Raw genomic sequence first — 9,761 nt, forward strand, 5'->3', positions numbered from 1 at the left:
GGAGGTAAAAAGTGTGTGGTGTGTAAGAGTTGGTGGTTGATACTGTAAAATGACTGAATGATGGTTCAGTAATTTGTCAGTAAGTGGTTAAGATATGTGAGTTAAGATTTTACGCACCATTTTCTGTATTCAGTGGGCAATATAATAAGTACATAAAACATCAACTAGATGGCGTGCTTGTTAACGAACGGATTGTGGCGCTGAAGTATGATTATTGATTATGTCTACCGGGACAAAACACAGGTTGTATGAAATTTTAGGCTATTTGTATTGACAAATCCAGCCTTAACGTTAATGAATGGATACATTTTACCTTTTAATTTTTTGTTGCGAACCAATTTTCTTCTTTAGTTTAAAATAACTTTAACTAGGCCTAATGTTTTGTGAAATATAGAAATTTCATGATAAAACGGAATTCCTGATTTGTATCATGTTTTAAATGCATATTGTTATTTATGCTTATTTTAATTTACTTGCATAAAGCCTACATTTAACCTACATTAGGCCTAAGTAGCCTATTGTATGTGAATATGTTAAGTGACTGACACTGACTGTATGAAGAAATATATGCAATGTGTAAACTGCAAAAAGCTCAGTGACACTTAGCGGTCTTTAATCTGGTCTTTATTAGAAATACTTCAGAAGACTACATGACTGATGATAATGCAAAACCTGTCAGGATTGTGCTTCATATTTAAATGCAAACGAGGACTGATGCAGTCTTGCAGATATAAAAAGTTGTTGTCTCTACTAATTGTGGTACAACACAATGTGCGCCTAACTAGGCAGTATTTCAAAGTAAAACACATGGTGATTACTTAGCCTACTGTAAATACAAGCACGACGATTTACTCTAATGTCAACGTATAATACATTGTTTCAATTCAAAACTAATATCAAGATGTTTTATTTTGTGTATAGTTTATTTTATCTTACATTGTAAAAAACCCTGCAAAATTCAGTTCAGAATCAGTTGATGTCGTCACTATAGCAGGGCCGGGGCTAGTTGTCACACTTTTTACTCTTTAGTGAATATTTGTCACTTGAGGTTTATTTTAGAAAGTCAGGCACATACCTTAAAGTTTTTCCACTGTTGTTTTAGTTTGTAGATTAGAGTCAAAGTCCCTTTAAGGCAAGTCATGTCACTCGGCGGCCATCTTTGAAACGCCTCTCGGGCATGCAAGTGCAGCTCCTATCTCTTTGAATGGGGAAACATCAAATTCAACAAAACTGTTCGCCAAGTTTACGATTAAATTTCATATTTGAAATCACCGATTAAATCTGACAGACAGTGCGCTTGCGCAGTCCTAAGCGCGCGTCCCAGAACACTGACTGTTTCTATAGCAACCGGGACTTCTAACGGCCGCTGCAGTGACGCGTTGACTTTACCCATTAGCAATTGGCTCTTTTACTCAGAAGGCGGGGCTTCGTTAGATAGAGCGGCCATATTGATCGTTGCATTTTTCCCCCATTCAAAACTATAGGAGTGACACGTCTTGGGTTTTCTATAGTCTTTGTTAGAATTCAACCAACAGACACAAGTTCTGGAGAAAATAAGTAGTTGGGTGATTGAGCAAACTGAGATAGCCCTTGTGTCATCTTCACTGTGTGACAACCAGCCCCGGTGTGTCTTTAGTGCTTCTCTCAGACAAACTCCCCGCTCGACTTGAGCTCGGGACACAGTTTGGCTTCGAGGTCCTCGATCTTGATGGACTCGACGTCTTTCCCGCTGCTGAGGCTGGCGGCGCGCGTGATCTTCGTCAGCGTGTCCTCGTAGGGCGGCGGGAGGTAAACCATGAGCAAAACCCCGTCAGACATGTCCGAGCTCGTGCTGTTCAGCCGCTCCGCGTTCCCGGTGAGCGACGACAGAATCTCGGCGTTGCGCTCCGGGTCCTGCAGGTCCAGCGCGATGATGTTGGCAAGTCCGAGCTTGTTCTGCCAGAACCTCCGGTAAAGAAGGACAAACGCGGCACCGAACACGAGGAGCGTGACGAGCGGGAGAACGATGTACAGGATAAGCTCTGATTTCCTGTCGCTTTCGTTCAAAAGCTCATTCCAGTGGTAACCCTATAGGGATGTAAAGGACATCATCGGTTACTTGAGCTCTTAAATGTGAACATTTGTATTTGAAGGCCTGTTTAGTCCTTCTTATCTGGTTTAAACTGGTCTTCGAATGGTCAACACTGAACAAGTGGTAGGATAACAGTTCAGCCTAACTAATTAGGATTAAATGGGTTAGAAATAAGGTAAAAATTACTTTTTACAACTTATTTACCAACAAACTCTCATGGCAATTCATAACTATGTTATGTTTTTGCAAATTGGTGATTGATTCGTTTGAATTTGTGCAATCTCATTTGTACATATTTGTAAGATCTGCTTACTCTCCGCTGACGGTTAGGTTGAGGAATGGACCTTGCTTTTTTTTTTTTTTTTTTTTTTTTTTTTTGCACATTTTTTCTCGTGATTCTCATTTTTTCCTTCCAAAGTAAAAGTCCCTTTTGACTCACTTAAAATCATTCATGTACTATGGCACTGCTGGTTACCCAGCATGCTTTGCACCTGCAGTCAAATCAGAGTCATTCTGATCTAATTCAATAAGACTATAAAAGAGGATTTAGGGGGATTCATAGTTAACCTTTTAAAAAACCTATTAATGTAAGTTTTTTTTTTAATTCATGCACAATTGCCATCTTATAAAATAGTTATGTTTTCTGATGAGATCAGGTTGGTTTTACTGGACGGCCAGCGGGTTTCACAGCTGAAAAGTGCCCAAAACCCTTTAAAACCAGATCAGACCAGGCTGGGAGAAGAACTACTACAGTAACCAACTGTTTTTAGTAGTTAGATAACATCTAAATGTATAAAACTATGAAAGGGATAATATGATGAAAGGGAAGACTGATCTTTTCGCAAATCTCATATAAGACACTTTTCCAAGCCCAACTTTTTATCCTCTGTCTAATTCATGAGAAACTCATGTACTGGTGCTTTAAAGCACCAAGAAACCAAAAGAATGATTAAAACAACATTTTTAAGTCTTAAAAGAGCCATATCAAGACTACAGTGATAAGTGGTCTTGAAAATAAGAAAGTTCTTTGCACAATTTCTGCACAGACCTGGACGATGACATTACTGAATCAACAATGACTTGAACTGATAAACACTGTTTTCTATTGTCCTCTTGCATTATCACCACACGTTTTTCCTGTTTAACCCTGTAAAGCTGCTTTGACACAATCTGTATTGTATAAAGCGCTACATAAATAAAGGTGACTTGACTTGACTGAACCTATATGCAACATATCCTTGGATGGATCCAGTATCTTCTCAAATGGCCTTATCCTGCAACTTCTTTCAGTAAAAGTTTCTTTAACCTTCAAAAACACAAGTGCAACTTGCAATAAAGTAAAGCAGCCATTCTTTAATAAATGCAGCTGTTTTCTAATCCAGAACCAGCGTGTCCACCCTGACTGGACTGCGTCCCAAAATCTAGTGCTTCTCCAACCGTTTTACAAACACTAATCACATAATGCTGCTTTTCAGCTAGATTAGATATTTTGGTCCTTTAAACCCCTTTGTTTATGCCAAACCACTGTGTCACCTCAAACGAACCCTTGTGGAGATCACAACTGGAACTTCAGATCATCACAGCTTCAAAATGTAACTTTAAGTTTGACTGCAACTTTAATATAGTTTGATTCCCACATGAAGTCAATGACTGAAGCCAAAACATCCTAAAAATAAAAGGCCCAGAATGGTTCTTCTACGACATGGCCACCTTTTTGGAACCTATATTTTTAATAGTGTAAGGAACTGTACTGGTCTAATCTTCTGTTAATTTCCATAACCTCATCTTGGATCATAATGACTTTCATCTTGAATGGGATTGATCACTAACCTGTAGTAGTTGTTCTGCAGTAGGCGGCGATGGGGACCCAGACACCCAGTCATCTCTTCCAGCAGGTCCAAACTTTATCCAGCTGCTGTCCAGCAATCGTCGCATTCTGCCGCTGACAGAAGAGCGTCGGCTGATGAAGGATGAGAGAGACAGACCAGCATCCGTCTAAAGAGCGCAGCAGGATAACAGCTGCATCTTGCGTGTGTTAAGTACTGTCTCACATGCTCGCACATGCAGATCAGTGGAAATCAGGCCAGCGGTCAGCCAATGGCGCGAGGCGAAAGAAGACCCGAAAGGCAGTCATTTGGGGATTTGTGATGCGCAGAGAGGATAGAGAGGATGGAGCTGTCAATCAAACGAGTGCTGCTGCGGTTTGCGATGGGCAGGGATTTCTTTTGCATTCAGAGCGGCACGTGAACATCTAGGAATGCTTCAGTTCAGACAGCTGTTGCTTTATGTTATACTTCTTTACTTTGGAGAAACTTAACCCACCCTGTAACCCTTTATAGTAGTCAGAAAAATCATTTTGTTGAGCCTTTAGACAAAATATAAAAAAAAAATAATAATAAAAAAAAGTTTGCATCAGATTTGAAATATCAGGCATTCATGATTCATGTACTATTATATAGTGAGAATATTGAGCTCATGCTCAAGGAGGAAAAAGCACCTACATTTTATTCAGATGCCCAAATTGAGCAAAAATATGCAATTTGGTGCATTTGGCTGATATTTATATGGCCAAAAATTCAGAAATTCTAGTAATGTAAAGATAATGTAATGTAATGTGAATCAATGAGATCTTTAAAACAATAACAGACTACTTGTATTAAATGCATATAAATATCAGCTGTCATGATTTATCTCCCAATTATGTCATAGTAAGATGATATTTAATTGCCCAGTTTTATGATTAAAGCTCTGTAGTTTCAAAACATATGTGATGATTGAGAGATGAACATATTTGATACTCACATTTTAACATGATTTTGTATGGATAATCAAGTAAACCAAAGTTGCTTTATTTTAGTAAGTGTTCATCTTAACAATATAAAAGCTATTCTTGCATTTACTTCATAAAAATCATTAAAGATTTCATGGCAAAAAGACACATGAACCACAAGCTGAAGGTGGATACACTTGCTAATACTTGCTAAAAAAGTATAAACTATCAATCAGATGACAGAAGGCATGTAGTAGATTGTGTGCAACAGGTTTTACAGCAAAACGTCGGCTGATGAAGGATGAGAGAGACAGACCAGCATCCGTCTAAAGAGCGCAGCAGGATAACAGCTGCATCTTGCGTGTGTTAAGTACTGTCTCACATGCTCGCACATGCAGATCAGTGGAAATCAGGCCAGCGGTCAGCCAATGGCGCGAGGCGAAAGAAGACCCGAAAGGCAGTCATTTGGGGATTTGTGATGCGCAGAGAGGATAGAGAGGATGGAGCTGTCAATCAAACGAGTGCTGCTGCGGTTTGCGATGGGCAGGGATTTCTTTTGCATTCAGAGCGGCACGTGAACATCTAGGAATGCTTCAGTTCAGACAGCTGTTGCTTTATGTTATACTTCTTTACTTTGGAGAAACTTAACCCACCCTGTAACCCTTTATAGTAGTCAGAAAAATCATTTTGTTGAGCCTTTAGACAAAATATAAAAAAAAAATAATAATAAAAAAAAGTTTGCATCAGATTTGAAATATCAGGCATTCATGATTCATGTACTATTATATAGTGAGAATATTGAGCTCATGCTCAAGGAGGAAAAAGCACCTACATTTTATTCAGATGCCCAAATTGAGCAAAAATATGCAATTTGGTGCATTTGGCTGATATTTATATGGCCAAAAATTCAGAAATTCTAGTAATGTAAAGATAATGTAATGTAATGTGAATCAATGAGATCTTTAAAACAATAACAGACTACTTGTATTAAATGCATATAAATATCAGCTGTCATGATTTATCTCCCAATTATGTCATAGTAAGATGATATTTAATTGCCCAGTTTTATGATTAAAGCTCTGTAGTTTCAAAACATATGTGATGATTGAGAGATGAACATATTTGATACTCACATTTTAACATGATTTTGTATGGATAATCAAGTAAACCAAAGTTGCTTTATTTTAGTAAGTGTTCATCTTAACAATATAAAAGCTATTCTTGCATTTACTTCATAAAAATCATTAAAGATTTCATGGCAAAAAGACACATGAACCACAAGCTGAAGGTGGATACACTTGCTAATACTTGCTAAAAAAGTATAAACTATCAATCAGATGACAGAAGGCATGTAGTAGATTGTGTGCAACAGGTTTTACAGCAAAACTTTGATCATTTTGAGCTCTTAGAAATCTCTATATTAGATGTGATATAGTAGGTTTTAGGGTCAAAAGCAGAGGACATTCAACAGAAACATGCAGATTTTAAAGTCTGCATTAGTCTGGTTAGTCGGAGATGTGAAATGATTGCCAGGGCATTTGACCTGAGCTACAGTCAATCAGAGATAAAACTCTGCTCAAGCCAAAGCGGCATCACGGCGGTAGTCTCATTAGGACTAAAGCTCATTACTGATATGCCGTGGATCACTGTCAGTACATTTGCTTTATTAATGTCTGAGAACCGGCTCCAAAACAACTAAATAAGCACTCATTCTGATTTCAAAATTTTCACATGAACACAAGCATTCGGTTTTTACTATTGGTGTTAAAATATCAACATTTTACTGTGTACGGTCTCCTTTAACTTATAGCTTATAAGCAACATTGTGATGTTAGAAAGCGAGAATGTGAAAATGTGCCAATTTTCTTATCTTAAGAAACTCGGTCTATACCTGATCTGACCATAAAAATGTGCTTTTGTTGGCGTTTCTACCAAATGAAGCACGTACAATGTAAGTAAATGGGTCTATAAGGGCTTAAATCATATGAAACCATATGCAAGAATATCTTGTGGATTTGCAACTTGATACAATTTGTTTCATTTTTGGCTGAATTTTTCCTTTAAATTACAAAATGAGCACTAATGAATGAGAAATGATAAGCTGCTGTTTCGACAGATGAGATTCAGAAGCAGAACAATCCTAATATCTGGATTTATAGGGGACGGCCGGAATTGAACATTTCAGGTTTAGCAGCAGTCATGTTTTTAATTAGAGATATGGACATTTCCGTGTAATTTAGTCCAAATCTCTGATGCACACGTGAAGGTTTTTCCAAGGAATTTCTGACCATTGCTAATGAGAGTTTGCCAGACGTCCTGTGGACAAAGCAATCATGCAAAAAGAGGTTTATTGAATAGACGCTTTAATCACATGACCAGACAAAACAACTAGGAGGGCTTCTGACAGCACATTTATTTTAAAACACAGAAGATCTTCTTACACATGAACACACAATATTGCTCCAAAATAAAAATAATTGGAATTGAAAATTGAAAATAAATGTTATATATTATATATATATATATATATCAAAAATAATTGATAAAACATATTGTAAATATAAAACTAAACTGCAACTAGAAATACACTGACAGAGTGAATTTAATTGAAATGACAGACATAGAAACTACATTGAAATATCAAAAGTATATATATCAAAATAAGCCCGAACTGCAGCACCTTCAGCTCATGTGTTTCATGTGTCACCCAGCTTCATATTAAATGCTAATCCTAACCCGACACGTTAGCCCTTCACACACACTTAATCACACACACATTGCATGAGGCTTTGCCATGTCGGACACAAAACGGGGTCACCGCTCTCTCCTCCCCAGACCAGCCCAGACCAGAGTCTGAGGACATCTGGGTGTCATAAAAGTTATGAGAAGAGGACACTGATCATCTCTTAAGCTACATTCAGACAGGAAATGGCCCAATCTGGTAATAAAATGTTTCAGAGATTCTCATAATGTGACACCACTGTCATTTCATGCTGTCCGTGAAATGTTTTAATGTGACAGTCAGCATTTAACAGTAGGTTCTTTATTTCTTTTTTCACATTTTTAATAAAGAGAGAATCTGTTGAGTGAGTTCAGGGACGCAGTTGTGCCCTTCTGTCAGTTTTTAAGCTGTAATATAAAGTCTTCATTTGTGTTTTCAGTCTCTCGACCTTATTGCTATAAGTACTGCGTTCTGTTACGCAACCACTTTTACTGAAGATTTGCACACACTGTCCTTAATTCTACAATAATATTTTTGTCTCTCCATGCAAATGACTTCAAGTTCATTTATCTGGATCTGCTTCGAGCTGTTTTCAGTTAAGACAAAAAAAACAAACAAACAGAGAAAGAGATTTTATATTTTTTAAATATGTTCATAATATATATATATATATATATTTCTGTTTTAAACATAACTGGATGGAGTAGTGACTATTGTGATCATTTTAATAGTTAAATAAGTATTCAATTATATGCGTCTACTACAGTTAAAAAGTATTTGATCTGTATTGGAGGATATAAAATAATATCTAATTTGCTTAATTTAATGTCATTTTACTCTGTTACAGTTTTTGCCCGTTGCTTGAACACTATAGACACATGCTTAGACCAAAGTAACAAAACTTGAAGCTTTTGTTACTATACCTTAAACACAGTGTAACCATACCTTAAACAAAAGCGCTGCTTTGCACTTTAGTTGCAATTCTGCAACACACTTGCTCCTAGACACTACACACTATTTCATACATAAGACACTTAGTTCAAAAATGAAATCTCAGGGTACCATTGGGAAAACACATCTATTCAAAATACAAAACACATTGGGTGATTGAAAACACTTAGACACACACCTGAAAACTGAGGTGAGGTCTATCCAGGGATGGGTTCGACACACAAGGGGATATTTTCCCCAATGCTTAGCGAGAGAAGACATTGCTTGTGATGTTGATGAGATCCTGTGGCCAGACCCCAACAGACGGCAGGATCCATAAGCCCACTTGCGCACAATTGTGTTTTTCTGTGTTTACAGTAGTGTATTGTTTGTTTTATTTTTGATTTAACTGAATTTACTGTACTGTAAAATATACTACTGTAATGTAATGATTTTGAAATCAGTATTTCATTTTTTGGTTGTTGTGAAACATGCCCTCTGTGGAACTGAATAAAAACATTGAAAACAAAAGACTGCAGTTTTTTATATAAAGTAGACTAGTGTGTTGCTGCTGATCTGAAAGTGTATTCATATGATGCAAGTGGGTATCATTTTGTCATCAGAGTGACATTTTGACAAAGGATTGTTAGGTTTTGATAGCAGAGTTTCAATTTGACATAGATGTGAATGGTTTATTTCCCAGTGTTGTGTCTTATTTGCTTGTGTGTAGAGTTTTGACACAATGAGCCAAATTTAGCAAAACGTGTGTAAGCAATAGGCAAAAACTGTAATTAAATTCTCAACAACATTAATGTGTGTGTATGAGTATTTATGGGTAAATAGGAGCAAACCTTGTTTTATTTATTTTTGCTTAAACTATATATACAATTTATTTATATAAAACCGTACCTGTTTACCGTTGAGCACACGTACATCTCTACATACGTGTGTGTGTGTGGGTGGTGCTTCTACAATGATTTTGCCATTTTTCAGAATGATTTTGATTCATTTGAGTGGTGCTTTACATGAGTGTACTGTATGCGAATGAAGTCGGACTTATAGACCTATATCAAACTTTATACAAAGAGACGGGCAATAATATAGTTACAGTTTGTGCCAAAATAAATCAGGCAGTTGAGATTTAGTGTATATCACATTACGTGACTATTGTATGTGTGCTATATCCAACTTTATATAAAGAGCTGGCTGATAATATATTTACATTTTGCTACAATACAAACAATAACACAGTTGAGATTTGCTATATA

This window comes from Sinocyclocheilus rhinocerous, unplaced genomic scaffold, assembly GCF_001515625.1.
Source record: "Sinocyclocheilus rhinocerous isolate Xijiao unplaced genomic scaffold, SAMN03320098_v1.1 scaffold107, whole genome shotgun sequence".
Taxonomy (NCBI): Eukaryota; Metazoa; Chordata; class Actinopteri; order Cypriniformes; family Cyprinidae; genus Sinocyclocheilus; species Sinocyclocheilus rhinocerous.